Raw genomic sequence first — 23816 nt, 5'->3', positions numbered from 1 at the left:
CTCCAGTACATCGGGGCTGTGTTGGACACGTCCTTGGAAGTGCTCGCCTCCCACGGTGAGGGCTCATCACATTGTGCAGATGGTGGTCAAGTTTCAACATGCCTAGAGTCTCCCGGCTTTAGAATTCTTAAGGTTGCTCAGCATGAGTCATCCTGCATTTTTCTGGTGCCAGAGGCCAGATTGAGCATGAGGACCATTGCTGAGATCTCAAGATGCAGTGGTTGCAGTTCAGGCAAAGATGTCGGATCCCAATCAGATTTCACTCTCGGTCTACCAGCATCTTCTGTGGTGGGCCAACAAAGGGAACCTGATGTAGGGGGAGCCGTTTTGGCAACCATGGCCCGAGGTGACTGTAGTGGCTGGTGCTTCCCTCACAGGATGGGGCGCTCATGCCAACGACTTGACCACCAGCGGTCGTCCCTCTGTCGGAGTCCAAACTCCACATCAACCTGTTAGAGCTGAGGGCCATCAGGCTAGCCCTGAAGGCTTTTCTGACGTCTGTGTGGGGGACGAGTGTCCTGATCATGACAGACAAGAGTGACCATGCATTGCCTCCACAAAAAGGGGGGGGGGGGTAGGGTCACTCCTGTTGTGCAGGGAGGCAATGCAGCTCTGGTTCTATGCAATCCAGCAAGGCATTTCGCTCTCAGTGGTTCATCTGGTCGGAGACGAAAATGCGGCAGCGGCCACTCTGAGCAGCCAGAGCACGATCTCGCATGAGTGGGAGTTGGCTCAGGAAGTCCTTCTGGAGATCTTCGCCCTTTGGATCTATTCGCCACCACTGCCAACCGGAAGTGCGAGAGATTCTGCTTAAGGGAATTTCCTGCGAGAGGAGCCTTAGGAGACGCATTTGTAGTGGAATGGTCATTTCCACTGCTGTACGTGTTTCCTCCAGTCTCCGTCATTCCTCAAGTGTTACGGAGGTTCGGATCCCACATGATCCTCATTGCTCCGGATTGGGCCAGGAGAGCATGTTACCCGGACCTACTAGAAATGTCCATCTGCCCTCCACGTCGTCTTCCCTACCGCGAGGATCTGCTCTCGCGAGAGTGGGTGTCAGGTTCTCCATCCAGAGGTCAGGACTCTCAAACTTCACGCTTGGTATCTGAAAGGTTGAGGTATAAGGATTAGGACCTCCCGGATGATGTGATGGAGGTGTTGCCATCGGCCAGACGGCCAGCGACAAAGTTCCTTTACCGTTGCCGTAAGTTTTGTGACTCGTGCTGAGGACAAAATGTTGATCCTTTTCAGTGTTCCATTCCTATGGTTTTGTCTTTCTTACTTTCTTTGGCCCAAAGGGGCCTTCAAGTGGGTACCATTAAAGATTACTTGGCGGTGCTGTCTATATTTAAGCGCTTGTCTGAAGAATGTTCTTATTTTAAGATTCCTTTGATTTCTTAAAGGACTGACTAATGTGTTCCCGCCGTCCTCTTTTCAGGTGCCGGTGTGGGATTTGGTTTTGAAATTTCTAACGGGTGCTCCATTTGAACCTTTGCACTCTTGTCCTTTGAGATTGTCTTTCAAGGCAGTGTTCTTGGTTGCGGTTACTTCCGCTCGCAGAGTGAGTGAATTGCAGGCACTTTCATCTAAGCCGCCCTTTACTGTGTTCCACAAGGACAGGGTTGTACTCTGGGTACGTCCGTCTTTTCTACCTAAGGTTGTATCTGAATTTCATTTGAGTCAGAAAGTGGTTCTTCCTTCTTTCTATCCTCCTCCTCATCTTGGTAAGGAAGAGGAGCGGCTCCATAGATTGGACCCTAGGGAGAGCTCTGAGCTTTTATATTTCTAGGATGTCAAGGGTCAGAGTGTACAATCAACTCTTTGTGGGGTATGCTGGTCACCGATTGGGCCAGGCTGTGTCAAAACAGACCTTTCCATGTGTTTTGGAAAAATTAATTATCCTCTCGGCAGTCCACCTCCTGGGGGAATCCAACCTGGAGGCGGACAGGCTCAGCAGGCTGGGAGCGGACTATTATGGGTGGCAGCTAAACGACCTCGTTATTCAGGAGATTTTCAACAAGTGAGGTCCCCCCCCCCCCACAAGTGGATCTTTTTGCCACCTGGCACAACAAGAAATGTCCCCAGTTCGCATCCTGGCAAGGTCAGGGCCCAGGCTCTCTGGGCGGCGCATTTCACCTCCAGTGGACCGGCCACTCCTTTGCCTTTCCGCCCACTCCCCTGATCCACAGGGTAATTTGCAAGATCAAGGAGTCGCACCAACTCCTCATCATTCTGATTGCTCCAGGGTAGCCAGCAAGACCATGGTTTTCGGAGCTCCTCAGCCTCTCTGAGGTGTCTCTGATACACCTCCCGACGGGCCCAGCAGATCTTCTGGCGCAGCAGGGGGTGCAGGATCATCCACCCCGCGCCAGGGAAACTAGCCCTCACAGCGTGGTACCTGAGCAGGTAACACTTTGGCACTTTACCCTCTCACCGGCCAATCTGGAAATCATACAGGGCGCCAAGAGCAAAGCCATCGGGGCCCAGTTCAAGAGCAAATGGACCAGGTCTGCCACTGGGCAGACTCCAAGGGAATTGACCCCTTGGCCTGCAATTTAGATGACATGCTCTCCTTTTCGGTGCACCTCGCTCATTCGGGCGTACAGGTCGACACCTGCCCTACATATCTCACAGCCTTTGGGGCTTACAAGAACTCGGAGGAAGGCATCTTTTCCTCCTCCAACCCTACCAAGAAACACCTGACTGGTCTCGCTAGGCTCTCCCCGCCCGTCAAGAGACTGCACTCTGTGTGGGACCTTAATATAGTCTTGGGTGCCGTGGTGCACAAGCCATTCGAGCCTACGGCATCAGTGGACATTAGGCTGGTCACCATCAAGACGGCCTTACTAATCGGTCTTGCCTTGGCTCGCAGAGTCAGCAAGATTCAGGCGCGGGTCGCCTCTGAACCATATTCCACCTTTCACAGGGACCAGGTAGTCCTGCGGACGCACCTGGGATTTCTGCCCAAGGTTCCATCTGCATTTCACTTGGAATGAGGAAATAGTCCTTCCTATGTTCTTTCCCGATCCCAAGGATGAAGCAAAGAGTGCTGCACTGCCTGGATGTCAGGCATGCCCTAAAATTCTACTTGGACAGGACCAAGGGTTTTCGCAAGTCAGACGCCCTGTTTGTCACTTTCGGCGGCTCGAGGCCAGGCTATCTGCCTCTAAAGCTTCCATATCCCGCTGGATGGTGTCTGCCATCAAAGAAGCGTATGAGGGCCAGCACAAGCTGCTCCCGCCCAACATGAATGCCCACACAGTCAGGGCCAAGGCAACGGTCATCGCATTCCAGCGCCATGTCCCTTGGCAAGTCATAAGCAGGGCGGCCACTTGGGCCTCTCCCTCGGCTTTCTGCAAGCATTACTGTTTGGATGCCGGCTCTAGATCTAATGTGGCTTTCGGACTGGTGGTTCTCAGGAACCTATTTGCTTAAGGAGGGTCTCCTCTCCACCCTGGGGCTACAATAAGTTGTAATAGTCCATACCGTATGGAGGAAAGGGGACGGGATGTAAGAGTAATAGGTTACTCACCATAGTGACTAACATACTTAGTCCATAGTCCCCTTTCCTCCATACGTCCCACCAACCCCACCCCCTAATAATACTGGTGTTATTAGGCAATGTTGAATCTATTGTCGACGCGTCAATGGGGACTGAGGTGTGGCGCCGGAGGGCGGTGTCTGGGCAGCGCATGCGCCCTGGGCCGCGCGCCTCTAAATTTTAAAGGGAAGAAGGTTTTTCTGGTGAAAAAGGTCGTCTCGCGTCCCTTGGAAGAGACGCCCATACAGTATGGAGGAAAGGGGACTATGGAGTAAGAGTACGTTAGTCACTACAGTGAGTAATTTATAATTTACACCTTAGTCCAACTCCCCTAAAATAAGTTACCCTGAATCAGAGTTATAAGGGTTTTACTGTTCCTAGGGTAAGTGTTCCACTATTCTGAAAACTATATTGTCCTGTTGCCTTACTATGGGATTTCTTGCTGAGCGTCACGGTACCGCTGATAGAATATACTACCCTGGTATTACTGAAAGTAGTCTAAAAGTAACTCTTGGTTTTGACTTCCCTAGAGCTACTGTTAGGTGTTCCAAAATAGTTTATATGCTTTGGTCTGTGTACCTTCGAGCATAGTGTTGTTTTTCTATGATGTGTTTATATGATCTGTGATGGTACTTATTTCCCCAAGATTTAGCTGGGCCTACTTGTATTTATATCAACTTTTTTTTTTTTACAATAATACATAGGGTCAGTGTTTCTTTGGACCTTTTTTATTACAATGTCTTTGTACTGATTCTACAGCCCTCTCCCTCCTAAAATGAGCCTGGCTGATCTGTCTACGATATCCTTAACTCAGGTGGTACAGCCTTATACTAAGTGGAGTCGTGTACTGCCACAGTTGAATGGTTTTACGAAGCCCTTAGTTGGACTTCAGAAAAACTGTCCTAACACTGAGCCACAGTAACATATCTATGTGTATATATATATTTCTGATGTTTGTTAATCTGCTTAGAATCACATGCTGTGCATAGGTCCGACATCCAGTGGTCACTGCAGAGTATTGCATTTTGTTTTTCGTAGTCGAAAAGGGGACGTCGACAAGGCGTGTCTGTAACACTATCCCTATAGTGACGTGTGTAGTACCCACAATCCCTCACGCGTCGAGGTCCCTCAGATTGTTTTTTCCGCCCAGCTAATGGTCGCCTTTACGCGGAGCTCCTCGAGAGACATTGCAGATTTCATCTCCTCGACCTTTGGTCGTTTTCCTATATTAATATAGAACATTCCGATCCCCCCCTCGACGCTGTTGTGAAGCTGTCTCCGCCGAGCAAGATCTTCGACGGAGGGGACGAGCGGAGGAGATCCTTCGGCGTTGCCGAACACGTGGCCTGGCCTCGCAGGCCAAACACAGTAGGGAGAGTGGGGGTCGTGGGACATCTCTAATTCTTTTCTGAGAATGCCTTTCCTTTTCCCCTTCCTTTCCCTTGGGGTGGTTATCACGTTTTATTGCCTCGGCTATGGAGAGGACACCCTTTAGGTTTTGCCCGCTTTGCAAGGGCAAGTTTACTTGGAAGGACAAGCATTCACGGTGTAACCGCTGCTTGCCCCTCGATCACAAGGAGGAAGGTTGCACGGCTTGTCGGCTTCTTAAGCCGAAGACTCTAAAAGACCGTAGGGTTAAAAGGTGGGCGGCCTACGCTATGTCGAAGGCCGACGCTCCACCCACCGTCGCTACCTCCGACAGTGACGAGGAACGTGATACCACGACCTCCGCTACGGAAGTCGTAAACCCCTCTAGGGAGCGCACACGCGCTTCGTCGTCTGTCCCCGGCCCCGACGGGCTCGGCTCACGCCCTGCTTATGGGGATGAACACCCCGGCGACACTGACGCACACAAGACCACACATAAGCACGCAACCCATGGCTCTTCTTTGCCAAGGGCAAAGAGAGCATCAGCGCCCAAGGAGATGCAGGTTTCACCGGCGGCCTCCTCGGACCGTTCGGGTTCGAAGCCCCTCTCGCAACCGCAGCCGCGACCAGCGACTGGGCTTTCGGCAAATAAGGGCGCGCCCCCAAATCATCGGCCGGAGCGCATCAGCAGAAAGCGCATACCGCCGTAGAGCGTTCGACACCCATAACGTCAAAACCACAGCTCTCCGCTGACAAACGAGTCGCTGAGAGCTTGGCGAGGATCGTGGTAGCCGACGCCCACAAACGTACGCCGAAAGACGCGTCGAGCATTACGCAAAGGTCGAAAGACACGCCGAAAACACAGGGACAATCTCCTTCAGTCGAAGGGATTTCCAGCACACCTGAAGGCTTTTCGGAGGGCGACGGGACACTTTCCTCGACGTTATGGGAGAGGTCGAGCCGTTTTCAGCTACAAGACACCAATTTTCCCCCGCTAGACCGCTCAGGGGTACCCCATGAAACCATGGAGAGGCTCCATCTATGCATGGAAAGAATGGAGAGGTTTATGAATGACCAAAACCCTCCCACTCCAAAGAGAATAAGAGAAGGGCCTCAGGAGGACCCCAGGGCCAAAATTCCAAGATTAGGCAATCCCCACCAGGACACAGCCTCAGACTTCCACAGTGTGTATGACCTCACTGGGGAAGAACATTATTTTGAGTTATGTTATGTTATTTTGCACTTATATAGCGCCTTATATACCATTGGTATGGTCTGAAAGCGCTGGTAGGTTGAACGCCCTTGGGAACCGAAGTTCTTGTCAGTAGAGGGAGGAGAGAGGGTCCAATAGGTGCGAGTGCGCATCTGGTATGTGTGCAGCTGGTGCGAAAATTCCTGTGGAAGCTGCTTCATAGCGGTAGGTGTGGTGGCTGAGAGGTCAGGAGTATGTGTTCGAATCTGGCAGGAATTATCCAGACCGAGAGTGGCAGCGTAAGGCCTGAGGAGAACGCCTGGCTGGGGGTGCGAGACCAGCAGTGATTACATAGTGATGTGGAGTGAGCGGCGTCAGATGTTGATATGAGAACAGTTATACCGAATGGTGTCATAGTATCTCTGTGTTCTAGTTGGGTGGTGGTGTAAGGAGAGAGTAAGCGTGGGGTGTGATATGAGGTATGATCTTTTAAAGGATCCATGCATTCTAGGTATAATATGGACTTCATGCAGTTAAGCGATTCGTCCGTTCTGCACATTCGTCGGCCCTCCACCCGTCTTCTCGCCACACACGTCCTCTCGCTACACACGTCCTCACGCCACACACGTCCTCACGCCACACACGTCCTCACGCCACAACACGTCCTCTCGCTACACACATCCTCTCGCCACAACGCGTCCTCTCGCCACAACGCGTCCTCTCGCCACAACGCGTCCTCTCTCCACACACGTCTTCTCTCCACACACGTCTTCTCTCCACACACGTCTTCTCTCCACACACGTCTTCTCTCCACACACGTCTTCTCTCCACACACGTCTTCTCTCCACACACGTCTTCTCTCCACACACGTCTTCTCTCCACACACGTCTTCTCTCCACACACGTCTTCTCTCCACACACGTCTTCTCTCCACACACGTCTTCTCTCCACACACGTCTTCTCTCCACACACGTCTTCACTCACTACACCCGGCCGCCCTGCACACCCGGCCGCCCTGCACACCCGGCCGCCCTGCACACCCGGCCGCCCTGCACACCCGGCCGCCCTGCACACCCGGCCGCCCTGCACACCCGGCCGCCCTGCACACCCGGCCGCCCTGCACACCCGGCCGCCCTGCACACCCGGCCGCCCTGCACACCCGGCCGCCCTGCACACCCGGCCGCCCTGCACACCCGGCCGCCCTGCACACCCGGCCGCCCTGCACACCCGGCCGCCCTGCACACCCGGCCGCCCTGCACACCCGGCCGCCCTCGGCACTCATGGGCCCTCGGCACTCATGGGCCCTCAATAGGTCGGTGTGATGGTGCTAGTTTGGAAGCCGGTTGGTTTTAGGAGAAGAGCCAGGTTTTCAGTAGTTTGCGGAAGGACGTTAAGTCCTCAGGCGGATGTGGGGTGGGAGCGAGTTCCACAAGGTTGGAGCTTGGGCTGAGAATGATGTTCCGCCTATCCTGATTGAGTTTGTCTTAGGAATAGTTAGGAGGCCGGCTGAGCTTGATCTTAGGGTGCGAGAGGGATGATATGGTATTAGTTTTTCTTGAAGATATTGAGGTCCAGTTTTATGCAGTGCTCGATGGGTGAGGCATAAGGTTTTGAAAGCCACCCTACGGGCTACTGGAAGCCAGTGCAGTGTCTTGAGGGCTGGGGATACGTGGTCTCTTGGACCTAGCTCAAGCAGCATTTTGGCTGCCGCGTTTTGTGCTCTTTGGAGTTTATTCAGCTGGTAGGCATGGATTCCGAGGTAAAGGGGGTTTCCGTAGTCCAGTCTGGATATAACGATTGATTGGACGGCAGAGACTCTGTTCGGAAATGAGAGGTATGGAAAGATGCGCCTGAGGGTTTTAAGGTGGTAGTGGCAGGACTTTGAGACATTATTGACTTGGCGCGAGAGTGTTAGGCCGGAGTCTAGGGTGCATCCAAGATTTTTCACTGTGTTGGAGGGTGTCGGTGAGTTGCCCATGGCGGGTGGCCAGGGAAGAGGGTGCGGAAGAAGATCGGAGTTGCCGCACACCATGATTTCTGTTTTGGCGGGGTTTAGCAGGAGGTGGCTTTGGGTCATCCAGCGGTCAATGTTAAGGAGGCAGGCTGCCAGGTCGGGTCGGGAGTTGGGTTTCGAGTTCAGGAATTTTAAGATTAGTTGGGTGTCGTCGGCGTAGTTGTAACATATGATGTTGTGTGAGCGAATTATTGGCGGGAGGGTGATCAGGTAGAGATTGAACAGCAGGGCAGATAGACATGCTCCTTGAGGGACTCCCGTGTCGACTGGTCGAGCTTGGGAGGTAAAGCTGGAGAGTGTAGGTATTTGGTGCCTGTCTTTGAGGAAAGAGGCTATCCATTTAAGAGCGGTTCCACGGATTCCTAGGGAGTGGAGGCGGTCTAGGAGGATTGAGTGATTGATCGTGTCAAAGGCAGCGGATAGGTCAAGGAGGATTAGTGCTGCGCATCCTGCGGCGTCTGCTGTCATTTTGAGGTCGTCCCAGATCGACGTTAGGGTGGTTTCGGTTCCGTGACGTGAGGAAGAGGTAGAGGATGAGTTTATGGACGAGGACCAGGAGGAAGGTCTGGAAGGCAGCCCAGACTTGGTAGGGGAAGGCTTCGGAGAAAATCCAGAAGAAGGACCTTCTCACCCCTGGCAATCACCATCAATATATTCCGACACTGATGCCCTGACCCTAAATCCTCCTGACATCTCACCTGGTAGAAACACGTCTCCCATTGACGATCAACCCACATTTAATGCCCTGTTGCGTAGAGCAGCAGCACACTTCGAACTGGACACTGGGGAATTAGACTTTGTAGAAAGGGTAATTAAGGAGAAACCCCCAGTTAGTCAGACAATTCCCCTCCTTGCTTCTGTGAGGAGAAGAATCATCCCTTCGCTGTCCACACCCGCACTAATCAGAGGGGTCAATCCTAGAATTGAAAAACTTTTCACTCCTTCACCCTCAGACCCGCTGTACATCAGGGGACATTCCATTCCAGATTCCCTGGTAGTAACCAACACAAGAAAGAGGGCAGGGGTACCACTTTCCACCAGTGAGGCACCACCTGACAAGGAGGGCAAGCGGTTATATGCCCTTGCAAAAAGAGTTACATCCTCGGCCGCCTTTTCGGCAAGAATTGCCAACAACAATTCTTTGCTCGCTAGCTATGCGGACGCGCAGTGGGCCAAACTGCGCAAAGACGCCGAAGAAGCGCCGGAACCATTACGTACACGCCTGCTTTCAACTATTGGCGAAGGAACCCAGGTCAACCAGAGTATTGTAAAGAGCTCTCATGATGCGGCAGAAACTGCGGGACGTTCCCTAGTTCAGGGAATAGTCCTAAAACGACACTTATGGCTGCGCAACTCAGGGTTCAAACCGGAGACACAGGCGTCTTTAATAAACAAACCTGTTGAAGACTCTAACCTCTTCGGGAAACCGGTGGATGAGGCTTTGGAGATGGCTAAAAAAGAGTTCGATACTATCAAAACTCTGGACCAAATCTCTAAGCCCTCTACCAGGCGCGGCTATGGCAACAAACGCTTTTTTCGTGGCCAACGCCAACAACAAAACCAGCAGCAACAGTACCCTGCCACCAATTTCCAGACCAATAGTGGCCAGTACAGCCAAAGAGGACAGCGCCGGGCAAAGGAAGAGGGCGAGGGTCCACCCCCAGAGGTTCCCAAGCCCCTAACAACACCAAGTGACGCGAAGATTTGCGTCCCCTCCCATGCAACACCGGTCGGGGGCCGGATAACATCCTTTCTTCCAGCATGGGAGGGTATAACGTCAGACCTCTGGGTACTTTCCACCGTAGCCCACGGATACTGCATCGAATTCAACAGTTCCCCAACATACAAACCCCCGAGGGGACGACGCATGTCACCGGAACATCTTGCCATCCTTCTACAAGAAGTACAACAACTGCTGGAAAAAGGAGCCATAGAGGTCGTGCCTCTATCTCAGGTAACGGAAGGTATTTATTCAGTGTACTTCCTTGTACCCAAAAAGGATCTAACCATGCGCCCTGTATTAGATCTGCGCCCAGCGAACAAGTTCATCAAACCCCAAAAGTTTCGTATGGTGACCTTACAGGAAGTGATCCCACTGCTATCACAGGGAGATTACATGACAACATTGGAGATGAAAGATGCATACTTTCATATTTTAATGTTGCCAGCGCACAGAAAATACCTCCGGTTCATGATAGAGGGCAAACACTACCAGTTCAGAGTGCTACCCTTCGGCATAGCATCAGCACCGAGGGTATTCACGAAGGTACTGGCAGTGGCAGCGGCCCACCTTACCTCGACGACTGGCTCATAACAGGGGATTCTTACAAAACATGCTTCTCCAATACCCAAAAGACTGTAGACCTTTTGTTCCAGTTGGGCTTCTCCATCAACGAAAAGAAGTCCAGTTTAGACCCCAGTCAAATCAAGCAATTCCTAGGGGCTCTAATTCAAACAAAGGACGGCCTCGTCTTCCCCTCCAAAGAGAGGGTCCAAAACATGCTGTTTCAGATCCCTCAATATGTGACCGGTCGAGAGGTGACTGTACGCAAAGCAATGCGCTTGCTAGGAATGATGGCGTCGTGTATTTATTTGGTACCTCATGCGCGCCTGCGCATGTGCCCAATGCAAGAGTGGCTCAACAGCCAGTGGTGTCAGGCCAGCGGACTATGGGAGGATCTAGTTGTGGTCTCGCAAGCCTTGGTTCTCTCGCTACGGTGGTGGACAAAGGAAAACATGGAAAAAGGGAAACCCTTTGCCACACCCGCGGCGGAAGCCACTCTAACCACAGACGCATCCCTCACAGGATGGGGGGCGCACCTATCCCATCAGACTGCTCACGGAGTGTGGACTCCGAACGTAGCATCCAAACACATAAATCTACTGGAGCTACTAGCTGTGTTCAAGGCGCTAAGAGCCTTCCAGGAACACCTACAAGGCAAAACAGTAATGGTCCTTACAGACAGCACCACAGCCATGTTCTACATCAACAAGCAGGGGGGCACCCACTCTCCAGGCCTGTCCAAGCTGGCTCAGAATATATGGAAGTGGGCTCTCAAACAGGACATGTTCCTACTATCACTACATGTACCCGGGGAACTCAATCTGCTGGCAGACAGACTCAGCAGAGATTTCCCCCTGCCCGAAGAGTACGAATGGCGCCTGCACGAAGACATCGTCTTCGACGTCTTCACACAATGGGGATTCCCAGAAATAGACCTGTTCGCAACCCTGAAAAACTCACAATGCCAAAGTTACGCCTCCAGGTACCCCCAGAACCAATCCAAGGGGAACGGTCTGTCGATGCAATGGACTCCCCTTCTCAACAGGGTGGTGCACAAGATGCACCAGGAACTAGTAACCATGATACTAGTGGCCCCAATGTGGGCCCGTCAACCATGGTTCGCTCACTTGATGGAGATGTCTCTATCTCCCCCAGTGAGACTCCCCTGCCCGTACAACATGCTGTCTCAGGACAAGGGCAAGACTCTGCATCCATGCCCCCAGAAATTGAACTTAGCAGCTTGGCTCCTGAAATCATAGAGTTCGGACATCTACAGCTCCCGCAAAGATGCATGGACATCCTCAGGGAAGCCAGAAAACCTAACACTCGCCACTGCTATTCTGGCAAGTGGAAAAGATTTGTCATCTGGTGCAGGAGTAAAAGCATCAACCCTATTGACTGCTCTCCCACACATGTTGTCCTATACCTGACCCACCTTTTGGATTCAGGTCTAGTGTTTAACTCCATTAAAGTCCACCTAGCGGCACTTTCTGCATACACCACTTCCCAACTCAAGGTTTCGTGGTGGAGGATCCCTGTTATAAAAGCCTTCATGGAGGGAGTAAAGAGAATACACCCCCCGATAGCTGACCCAGCTCCCGTATGGGACCTTAATGTGGTACTTACCAGACTCATGGGCTTTCCATTCGAACCCATGCACAAAGCTCACTCTTAAGACTGCTTTTTTAATAGCTATCACCTCCATCAGGAGAGTAAGTGAACTTCAGGCTCTTTCTATTCTAGACCCCTTCGTTACAGTTCAGAGATAAGGTGGTTCTACGCACTCACCCTAGGTTTGCCCCGAAATTTATTTCTAAATTCCACGTAAACCAATCTATAGAACTACCAACGTTCTTTCAAAATCCTTCCAATTTGGGAGAAAGGACTCTGCGCACACTAGATGTACGCAGAGCGGTCATGTTCTACATGGAAAGAACCAGACCACTGAGGAAGACTAATCAGTTCTTCGTCTCGGTGGCAGCAGGAAGAGAAGGAGATGCGATTTCAAAGTCCACTATTTCTAGATGGATTGTTCAATGCATCACTCTCTGCTATACTCTTGCTAAGAGAGAACTGCCCTTTAGGCCAAGAGCACACACTACTCGAGGCACGGGGGCATCCATAGCATTCATTGCAAATGTTCCCCTTGAGTCCATCTGCAAAGCGGCTACCTGGAGTTCTGTGCACACCTTTACAAAACACTACTGTCTAGATGCACACTCTAGATCTGACTCCCAGGTGGGACAGGCAGTATTACGACACCTTTTCTCTACTGTTCCTTCTCATAACCCACCGCCAACTCCGGGTACTGCTCGCTAGTCTATGCACAGCATGTGATTCTAAGCAGATTAACAAACATCAGAAGACAATGCATTACTTACCGTAAAAGCATTTCTGATGGTTGTATCTGCTTAGATTCACATGCGCCCACCCTTCCTCCCCGCTCGGATGGAAGGAACATAGACTTCCTTTATATCTCTCTCTTTTCTGTACTCACTCACGTCTAGAAGGCTCCCTTAGGGCAGAAAAATACAAACAGAGGGACCTCGACGCGTGAGGGATTGTGGGTACAACACATGTCACTATAGGGATAGTGTTTCAGACACGCCTTGTCGACGTCCCTTTTTCGACTACGAAAAACAAAATGCAATACTCCGACTGGATGTCTGACCTATGCACAGCATGTGAATCTAAGCAGATACAACCATCAGAAATGCTTTTACGGTAAGTAATGCATTGTCATATATATGTGTGCATTCACAAAGAGTTCAGTTCGGTCAAGTTCTACTCTCCAAAACAATGCAACCCTTGAACATTCCCATAACATGTGCTGCGGGGTCACACCTCCATCTCCACAACCCCAGCAACGATCAACATCCTGGAGACCTTGCAATTGCTTTCTCACTAGAGTCCAATACACAACCTACATAACATTTTCTGTCTTAACATCAATTTAAGATTCAATTTCAGCAAGGACGCCTCTTTAGACATCTTTTCCCACTTGCGTGGCGACAACTCAGTTGACAATTTTGACCTCAAATGTTCAACCACAGACAGAACCGGCATGAGTCTAAGAAAAGATAACACCATCCTGTGTCGCCAGTCCTAGATCTGAAAAAGCCCTTGTCTAACGGACTATTGGACATATCCATCCTTTGACACAATAAGGACTTCAATTCGTTAAACCCCCATCTGTCCATACCCCGGAGTCCATCTTGCACCTGTAATCTCTCAAAATTAACAATTGAACTGCTTCGAAAACTTTACCTATTCACACTATACCCTTCAACGCCCAGATCTTCCATTACAACCTTCAGTTCCACAAGTAAGCCTCCTTATGTAACCAGATAATTCTGTCAACCAGGCAAGCAGTGCATCACTAGTCACCCTTATAGTAGGCAAAACCTTAATAGATCTTGCCATCTTACACACAGAGGAAACTCACAAATCGGAAGGGAGATATTGCCCAAGCCCCTATAGCCACCCAAATTGGTCTATTTGCAGCATTCTGTGCAAAATACAATGCCTCCTTTTTAAGGGCAGAGCCCCTATTCTACTTACCCAGATCTGGATATCCAAAAACCCAACATTTGAGATCTCGAGTGAAGACATATTGAGGAATTTGAAAATAGTCTTATTCAGCAACTGTTTCGAGAAAGGTAAGGGCTATGACTGAATAATGTACAAAACGTTTGGTAATGTCATTTTTAATGCACTAATCTTCCCCCATATAGCCAGAGAAATATTCCTCCACTTATCTTTCATTGTAACAGATATTACTCTCTCCACATTAACCTCAACAATCTTTTTAAAATGCCTTACCAAAATAATCTGCAAGTGACTCTCATCTGACTACTTAAAATTGCATCCTTCAAAATAATTTATAGAGCAGTTGTCCGTTAGAGGGAAATTTCACATTTTGGCAAATTAAACTTATGGCCAGATGGCATTGCAACTTCATTAAAAATATTCTGCAGAAGCAGACATGACACCTTAGATTGCGATAGATAAAAGAAATATAAAATACTACATGATTTATTTTGCATGTTTTGAATGGTCAAATACTCTTGCTGACCATGTCCGAGCCAAGGCCTTTTTGTCAAGATTTAAATGATCTTGAAATTGAGCTAATGGAGGCTACACCGTCTCCTAAGGGACTCTGTCGGGAGGGGTAAGAGGCCGGATTTGTGTACATAACACTGTATGTAGGTATTATAGTTCAGAAATGATTTGTATTTATTTTCTGTTACTGGTTGTTGTATATAGATCAGTTGAACTTTTATTAATTTATTTACATGATGGAGCGAGTCCTGTGCTACGAAGCAGCATTGTGCAGCTGTGATGGGATTCGGATTCTTCTACCTCACGGGACAGCGGTTCATGGATGAAAGAACCCTGTTGCATGTGCTGTATGTCATGCTTATTCACCTGCCTGGGCTTCCGGGAGGACAAGGAAACGCAGAGAATAAAGCTTGTCGCAGTGGTGTGTTAGAACTGACACGTTTGCCTATTGGCCTCTTCCCCACCTTTTGATATGTCTGTGACGCTCTGCTACCTGATTAACGAATGGTGAGACTGTATGGAGGAACAGTGACTACATTTTAATGATTGTATGCACTTTACGTTTCCTCATAAAGTCGGGCACGCCAGTCGTATATGCATTGATTTGTGTGACAAATGTTCTGCAATGCCACTACGCATTGGGTGGTTTCCTGGGCACTGCATCAATATTTGGTTGCATTAAGGATTCAGAAATGTAGTGTTGCTGACTGTAGACACATCAAATATTTTAGGTAGCGACTGTTGAGATGGTTAGGATTTTATTTCTTTCCATGCTTTTAAAATGTATCGTTTTAATGCTATTTGTTGTAACTGGTGTGTTCATATTCAACTTAATATTGCTTACTATTTGTTATGCACATTTGAACCAACTCAATGCTGAAATTGTTCATGTTGGGGAAATTGTGTATGCCAGTTGTTATGCAAGATTGTATGCAGTACCCATAGGGTGCACTACAACAACCCTGACCTGGCAGTAGTTACCCAACCATTGATATAAGTCTTACACAGGTTGGTTGTGTGGACGAGTAGCCAGGCTCATCTCAAGAGGGGTCAATGTGAGCTGTGGGGGAGTTGCAGAGAGGTTCACAGTGTTCAAGCAAACACTTTAACAATGGTTTATCAAGAAACCCTGTGTTTATTTATTCACCAGTCAATTTAGATGAGCCTTCTTCAGAAGGGAGCACTGCCACACTTCAAAATTATACACTCAAGTTCAGAATCAATTATCCATTTGGGATGGCATACAGCAGAGACGTACATCCGCAGGTGACTTCAAATGGTAGGGTGCTGTTGACATTAATATATTGTTGGCATTCAGAATGTTTTAAGAGCAAGTAAAAGGGAAAAGATTATTAGAGCAAACAAGACACCACAAATATTTGCTAAGCAGGCAAATACTTTCAGGTCCCCCAATAAGACTCGTTCAGTTATCAGGCTAAGCCAAAGTCAATAGGCAAGAGTCTAGATGGGCTGAAGCACTTCTTTGAAGGTAAGTAGAAAAGTCTTTGCACAATGTTTCAGAAGTCTTTGAAGAAGATGAATCAATGTAGGGGGCCACAAGCTGTTAGACTTGTGAGTAGTATAAGATGCAAGCAACCCTACAGCAATAGGTAAGTTCTCAGACTTTGTACAGTACCTTTTTTAAAATGAAGAAAAAATGGAGCAGATGACTCCTGTTTCTGTGCAGCTCTGCAGATCTCGCTGTTCCTGGGTCTCGGTCGTGGGGACAAGAGGGAAGACGTCGGGGGACTCTTGCACTGTGACGGTCAAAACTTGCAACCGGCAAACTTTACTTTCAGTGCCCGTTCAGTGTTTACGCTCCTTGTGTCTACTGCAAATAGCAGCACCGCGGTTCCTGGCTGTTGAGATGGACTTTCCTTGCTTCTGGGGTCCAGCACTCTGAGGGGGCTCAGGCTCAGTCAGTCCTGCTTCCTGGGAGTCCAGAGGTTTTTCCTGGAGCTCTTGGCTAACTTAAAAGCAACGCGCACAAACTGGTGTTCCTCTCTCTGGCTCTACAATTTACAGCAGCAACTCAGTGGAAATTCAACCAGCTCCGAGATGGATGTCCAGGTGGCTTACTTTGGAGGTCATTGGTCCCACCAACTCAAGGGAAGTAGTCCTTGCAGGGGCTTCTCTGTCGATGCGAACTTGGCGTTTCGACACTGCATTAGGGCTTCACCAGGCAAACCAACTGTCCAGGAGTTGCAGCAGGCGTCCTCTTCAAGTTCCTCTTCGGTTCCTACATCCAGTGGTCGACTTTGCCTTCCAAGCCAAAAGACTCTCCTTTTATACAGTTCTCTCCCCTTTCATTCACCCATCACGGTGGCTGTCTTTTACCGGACAGTCAGCCAGTCAATCATCAGAGTGCATTTGGGTCTTCTCGGAGACTAAGCACCGGGAGTTTCGGGCACCCCCCTCACTTCCTGCATACCCCAGACACCCTGGAGCCAGAGGCGGGCTTCACTCGTGAATCCTGCCAAAGACACAACAAAGGACCAAACCTGGTTTGGCGCGCAGAGTAAATCTCAAGAAGGACCTTTCCCCAAAGAAATGGTGAAAGACAACCGTGGCCATTGTGACAAAAATTGCACCCTTGGGTGCTTTACTGCAGCTGTGAACGCAGCCCGCGGTAAATGAACACCATGGTAGTAAAAACGAAACCACTGCCACCAGCCATTCAGTGAGAAAGTGTAACATAAAAAATGTTACTTGAGAAGTTAGACAAAAGGGATACTAGGTTACCTCTCCAGCACTCTAGTGTAACAGTGTGTGCTGGGTCTAGAAAGTTACAAAAGCAAGTAAAGTCAATTTCAATTTACTGCTCTGTGAAACAGTAGTTTATTCCGGCGAAGGTTTTTAAACCTTGGGGAAAGCTAAGACTTCCCTGTGTCACTGCACTAAAGGTGCTTTGTGACACAATGTAAAAGATGCCTATGGAGTTTGTCAGACTCCACAACCAAAAGAAAGTGTCCAGAAATCGCATTGAAATACATGAGAGAGTGGGGAAAAAGGGTCTTGCTCCCTCCATGTTAAATCAAGTCCTCAAATTCCAGCAAAGTTTCTGGGGGTCTCTAAGTTAGATGGAATTGACACATATCTGAGAATCCTCCCTAACACCAGTAATTCAGAGAGAATTGACAAAGGGTTTCTGATATGTTCAGTGTATTTATAAAAGATATTGTTAACTTGGGTGAATATTGTCCTTGCAGTGACTTAAGTCTTGGTGGCATCTACATATGGGTATAACTAGTCATAGTGCACTATGCACCATGTGTATGTAGTGCAGATTGGGGAAAAATAAATACTTGGCTGTTTTAACTTGTTCTTTTCTTCACTTGCTTGACTATATTACTTTGCTATTCAAATGATTCAACTGTTAAAAGTAAAGTGTTGGTGCCCTTTAGCAAAAGCTCCACAAGGTGAATGTGCATATGTTAATGGTGTATGTTTAGTAGGTTACTTACCTCTTTTAATTAAGTTTACTCCATGACTAATAAATGACTGCATTTTTATGAATGCTGCCTAACTTGAATTTTTAAAAGTGCTCTTTGTGTGCTTAAGTGAACCTTTCACCACCCATTCACTCCTACTCCTTACTACTCACACTACCTTGATATCTAGGCTAGACATTAGTGCCCCATCCTGTCTACAGGACTGAACCTGAAAATCCATCTCGATGCTAAGGAAGCCCTAGAAACAAAATGTCCAATAGCAGGACTTCAGAAAATACATTGCTACAGGCAATGTACCGAAAGGGACATTGGCCACCGATACACTAATTCGGGTTGAAGCCAAGATTAAATTACAGCAGCCACCATCCTTCTATCTAAAAACGATATAGGGTGATTTAATCACGGCGGTGCACAAATGAGGTGCTTGCGGAGCTTCCCCTGGTACTGGAGGTTTTATGGGCAATCTTGACCTTACACTTGAAATGAGTCAAAAAGGATTGCAGATAGGACTTTAAGAACTCATATTATTTTTTGACAAGAATAGTGTGATTTTCCTTCTCATTGTGGATATTGGTGCAGCATATGAGTCCTAACCCATCCCAACTACCTACAACCTGTAAAATGTGCATCCTAGACCATATGCTTCTAAGGCAGAAGAAACCATTCACAATCAAAATGTGTCAAGATAAGTGGTCTACAACCTGCGCCTTTCCAGAGGTTTTGGACTAAGATTCCCAATCCAGTTGTCCAGAGCCTGGTAGAGATGCTGGAATTGTTTTCTAGAAGGTAAAATCCTCCAGGAACTCTGAACTTTTTCTTGCGTATGGTTGATTTCATGCTGGCAATAAAGTGGCTAAGGCCATTATAGCAAGGTGTAATCTTAGTATTTCTAAAGCTTAAGTCGGTGGGCCTGAGGTCCCTCTGCAATTTCACCCTTTCCTGCAGTATTGGTGGCCTTTCTAAGACATGTACACCCACATTGCAGACCTCTGCATTGCAGCTACGTTGGCCTTCGATGTTTGAATCTGTAATACTCCCACGTCTTGTCCCCTTTCCTCTATACTTGTGGGACATTCTGTCCTTCGGGACGGGACTGGAGCACTTTTGATAATATTTTCAATTTTGATGCTTTTTTTGTCCTTTTCTTTTTATGCGGGGTACTGCAAGCCACCGTAACACCACCCTCAAATGCTCTGCCCTCCGCATCGCCCTTCAGTCTTTTTTTTCGCGCGGTCGGGGCTGGACGCACTTGCATAATCAGGAGTTTTTCTTGTTCCCGTTGTCCTTCTCTCCTGCTCCGGTTCTGTTGTCGCGTAGTCCTCTGTCTATGCCGGCACATCTGGGATTCGTTTCCTGTTCGCGTGAACATCGTTTCGCGAGGGCAGATCCCCATTCTCTGTTTGGAGTGTCTCGGACCGGACCACCGCTGGGATTCGTGCTTCTACTGCGAATTCCCTTTCAGTTGGAGTGCTCCAAAAACGGCTTCTTCGGTGGGAGGACGTCCTTTAGTGTGTTCCCCCACCTCATCTTCAGCTTTTCATCAAAGAAAAGAAGAAACTCTCTGTAATTTCCTTACTTTTTAGGGCACTTTGTCCCAGGGACTCCTTCCCTGGGTGGTCTTAGTCTGGGAGGGGCTAGAGTAGCTCTTCAACCAGGATTTGTCCTGAGGTGTCGCGCAGGCCTAAAGCTTACTGGAGGTTTCTCGAAGGGTTCCCACGACGGACCTGCCAAGACCGGAGCACGTTCCGAGGATCACCTGTCAGTTTCTAAATGTCAGCGCAGTTCATCTGAGGTTTTGGATGCTAGGGTTTGCCTTGAGGCCCCCTTTTCTGGAGCTTTCTGTACCCAGCCATGGCTTGGATTCTTCCCTTACAACTATGTTCTTGACAGGGAATCTGTTTTGGGGCTGAGCAGCCTTTTTCACCTCGGGTGGAATGTAAAAATCTGCCCTTCTTATGACGGGCATGCTCGGATGCTGCTGCCACATACTGTTTCGCTTCCGCCTACTTCTGCTCATTTTTCGATGCGGACCTGATTGGTGGGGGGCCCTCCTGGCAACCATCCTCATTGCGTTCGTGGGGGTTTGCCCCATATGAGGCCTCTGCCTACCCCAGCACCTAAAACTTCATCAGAGGATGTATTTTTCGGGAAAGTTTAGAGGCTCATGCATTCTGACCCTATGAAAGAGTACTTTAAGGGTCTTTTCAAGGAAATCTACCCTGAACCTCTGGCTCCCCCCTTCCACCTTGGCGGCTCCAGCAGCACCCGTAGTGGTACCACCTCTTCCTAGCGGTACGCCTCCAGTGCTTCCTCCCCTACCCCTGATGTCTCCCATAGAATAGACACCGGTAGAACGGGATAGCACTTTAAATTCGCTGGATGACCCTCAAGCAGATCAGGAAAACAATGAGCACCTCTGCTCTGTCGGAGCATTCCATGATCGGGTTCTGGATATGATGGCCCTCCTCGACATTCCAGTACCTAAGGAACCCGCTCCGCAGGAAGGGGTGCTTTCTGGAGCGTTCACTTTGTCGCCACAAGGTGTACCGGGCTGTTCCTCCAAAAGGACGTTTTGGCTGAGACCTGTAAGGTCTAGGATAAGCCCCACACTGGGCTGCATATCAAGAGAATCGACGCCTGTTACAGGCTTCACACCTTCTAGGAGATGGCCTTGGCGTCGTGTCTGCTCCCTTCCTTGACGATGGTAGCTGCGACATGCTTCAATTCAAGCCGGCTTCTGCAACCTCTGCGGCTCAGTTTCTCTCCAAGGAAGACAAAATTCTTCTTGGGCAAGAAAGTCTTTGCCAACTCAGCACTGCAACTTCGGCAAGCAAATACCAAGCAGATCCTGGCGGCAGCTAATATGAAGCTGTGGAAGGAGCTGACTGATTTCCAGGAGTGCATTCCTACGGTCAGGCTAGACGACTTCAAGGCCGGTTTGTCGGACGCTAGGGTGGTGGCACAGGATATCCTGGAGGCTGCGGCACATCATGTGGATACTTTAGCTCGAGGCCTGGTGGAGGGAATTGACACCTCCCGCCAGGCGTGGCTCCATGCGACAAAGTTTCCGAAGGAGGAGCAAGATAGTTCTGGACCTTCCCTTTGATGGAAAAGAGTTTTAATTCTTCTACGGATGACAAGCTCGCAAAGACCAAGGCTAGTACCCAAATCCTTGTTGGTACTGGCAAAGGTCCCAGCTAAGGCCCCTTATACTCAGAGGTCGGGGTCTCAGTCTTGATCCTTCTCTGGCTTCAGAGGGTTTCGGGACCTCTGGGTGCGCAGAACTGACCCTCCGGCTGATGGCACACGTCAAAAACGATGTGGTCAGTTTTTCTCTCAGCCTCCTCTCCAGGAGCAGGTAGTCTCCCTTCTGACAAATCTGCTAAATAGTTTTTGTTGGTTGCACAAGACTCCGGTGGGAGGACAAATGTCTTCTCATCTGGAGGCTTCTAGACCTCAGGGTGGTGGAACCTGTTCCCCTCTGGGAGCAAGGGGAGGGTTTCTACTCTCCAATGTTCACGGTGCCCAAACCCAACCAGGCTGGCCTGCGCACCATCCTCGACCTTTCCCAGTTCAACCTTTCTCTACCCCAAGAGAAATTCAAGATGATGCCCTGCCAAATAAAGTCCTCTCTTCGGAAGGCCGACTGGCTGTGTTATGGACCTTCAGGACGAGTATATGCACAACCTGATATGGAGGTCGCATCAAAAGTATCTGCGGTTCTCCCTGGGATGGGAGCATTTCCAGTTCCGTGTGCTCCTGTTTGGTCTCAGCTCGCCGCCTCTCTACGAAGATTTCGGTCATCGCAGCCTTCCTTCGGCTACAGGGCGTTCATGTATATTCATATTTGGACGATTTGGCTCCTACGCAGTCCTTGTCCACAGACGGCATTGAGCAATCTCAAGTCTCTCCTTAAGCTCATTTTCCACCTTGGGCTTTCAGTGAACTGGTGGAAATGTTCCATGACGGTCTCCCAAGACCTGATATTCCTGAGTTTTCTTTGGAATACGATCGACTTCTGGGTGTATTTGATGGCGGACAGGATTGCGAATCTATTCGTAACGTGTGAACTCTTCATGCAGGCAAAGCACATGACGGCTTGGTCGTTCCAGAGACCTCTGTCTCATGGCCTCGTGCGTACTTGCTCTTCATCTTGCGCGTCTCAAAATGAGGCGTACGCAGCTTGTTCTTCGGAGCTCTTATGTCAGGCTTTTGAATCACTCACTCACTGACTCACTCAGCCAGCAGACAACTATGAGTGGTAACTGAACATTGAAGTCCTCCAACATCTTTCGCCAATGGGGCACTCCAGAAGTGGACCTTTTTGCGACTGCCACAAACAGGAAACTTCCTCTTTATGCATCCAGGAATGGTCTCGGGGCCTCTTCTCTAGGGGATACTCTTGAGATTCCGTGGCACAACATGAAGGCATATGCCTTCCTGCCTCTTCCTCTGATTCATCAGTCACTCTGCATGCTCAGGAATGCATCGAATTGCGCTCTCCTGTTCATAGCTCCTTGGTGGCCAGCCAGATTCTGGTTTTCGGAACTTCAGCATCTGTCGATCACCTCCGATCAGACTGCCGTTGATTCCCAGCCTGCTTCACAAGTGCGATCAGCGGATGTGACACTCCTCCCCACAATCATTCAGCTTGGGGGCCTGGTGCCCGAATTCAAATCCCTAGCACAGTTTAACATGTGGGAAGACAATATGCGCATTATCCAAGTGGCCAGAAAGCCTTCTACGAGGTCTCTGTATTGGCGCAAGTGGCTCCGGATTTGTCACTGGTGTTTAGCTAGGCAATTAGAACCCAGACATGCTATGATTGACACTTTCCTTTCGTTAATTTCTCACCTGGCAGCTTTGGGCATTCATGTCTTATCCTGTAGGACTTACTTGTCGACTATTGCTGCCTACCTGTCCACTGACGCCTGTTCCTTTTCTTTGACAAACCGAGTCATTAAAAGGCATTTCGCAGGTTTGTTGCATCTTTTTCTACCTGTAGGCAATCCTCACCCAAAGTGGGATTTAATTGTGGTTTTGACTGCCTTTGAGCCCATGGCTACGATGGATCTAAATTACCTTTCTTGGAAGGTTGCCTTTTTGATTAGTGACTTCGGCAAGGTGAGTAAGCGAGCTTCAGGCTTTGTCCGTGGAACACCCGTTCCTTACTTTTCATAAGGCTAAGTTTGTGCTCCGCAATCCTTTCATTCCTAAAGTAGTGACTGATTTTCATTTGAGGCAATCTATCTCATTGCCTGTCTTTTTTTTTTTCCGAACCCGGCCTCGGACGCCGAGAGTATTACACAATTTAGATGTCGGGCAGGCTCTGAAGTTCTATCTAGACAGAACTGAACTCAAGGGCTCCGCTCAACTGTTACGTTCGGAGACACGACAGGAAAACCTGCTTCAAAGGCCACAATCTCCCGATGGATTGCCTCCTGTATTTCAGAAGTGTATACCATTCAGGCCCTTCAGCCTCCGAAAGGCATTCATGCTCATTTTGTATGAGGCAAAGCGGCTGCTGTTGCCTTTCAAAAATATGCTCCCTGGGAAACCATTGCCAAAGCCGCTACTTGGGCTTCCCCATCAGCTTTTTGTAAGCATTACTGCTTGGATCTGAGCTCCAGTGCTGATGCTCAATTCGGTCAGGCTGTTATGAAGAACCTTTTTCAGTAGGGAAGTTCCATCCACCTGTATTACCTGTGAGGAGTGCTTTGGATTCTCCCACAAGTATGGAGGGGACGGGACGTAGGACTATAACAAAGTTACTCAACGTAGTGACTACCTTAGTCCTAGTCCCCTTTCCTCCATATGCCCGCTTGCCGTCCCATCTAATAATTCTCGATTATTGCTTAAATGGTCTCAGACCTGGCGATAGAAATGGACTGAAGGGTAATACAC

The 23816-nt window shown here is 49.1% G+C and overlaps 1 protein-coding gene across 1 annotated transcript in view; it reads left to right on the top strand.

Annotated features, from left to right (window-relative positions):
* LOC138468307 (zinc finger protein 318-like) overlaps positions 1–23816 on the top strand; it is a 640558-nt gene that overhangs the window by 329913 nt on the left and 286829 nt on the right. The window lies entirely within an intron of this gene.

Source organism: Ambystoma mexicanum, chromosome 4q (genome assembly GCF_040938575.1).
Source record: "Ambystoma mexicanum isolate Mex_15411 chromosome 4q, UKY_AmexF1_1, whole genome shotgun sequence".
In the NCBI taxonomy this organism is placed as follows: Eukaryota; Metazoa; Chordata; class Amphibia; order Caudata; family Ambystomatidae; genus Ambystoma; species Ambystoma mexicanum.
This window is presented reverse-complemented; position numbering and strand designations above follow the sequence as displayed.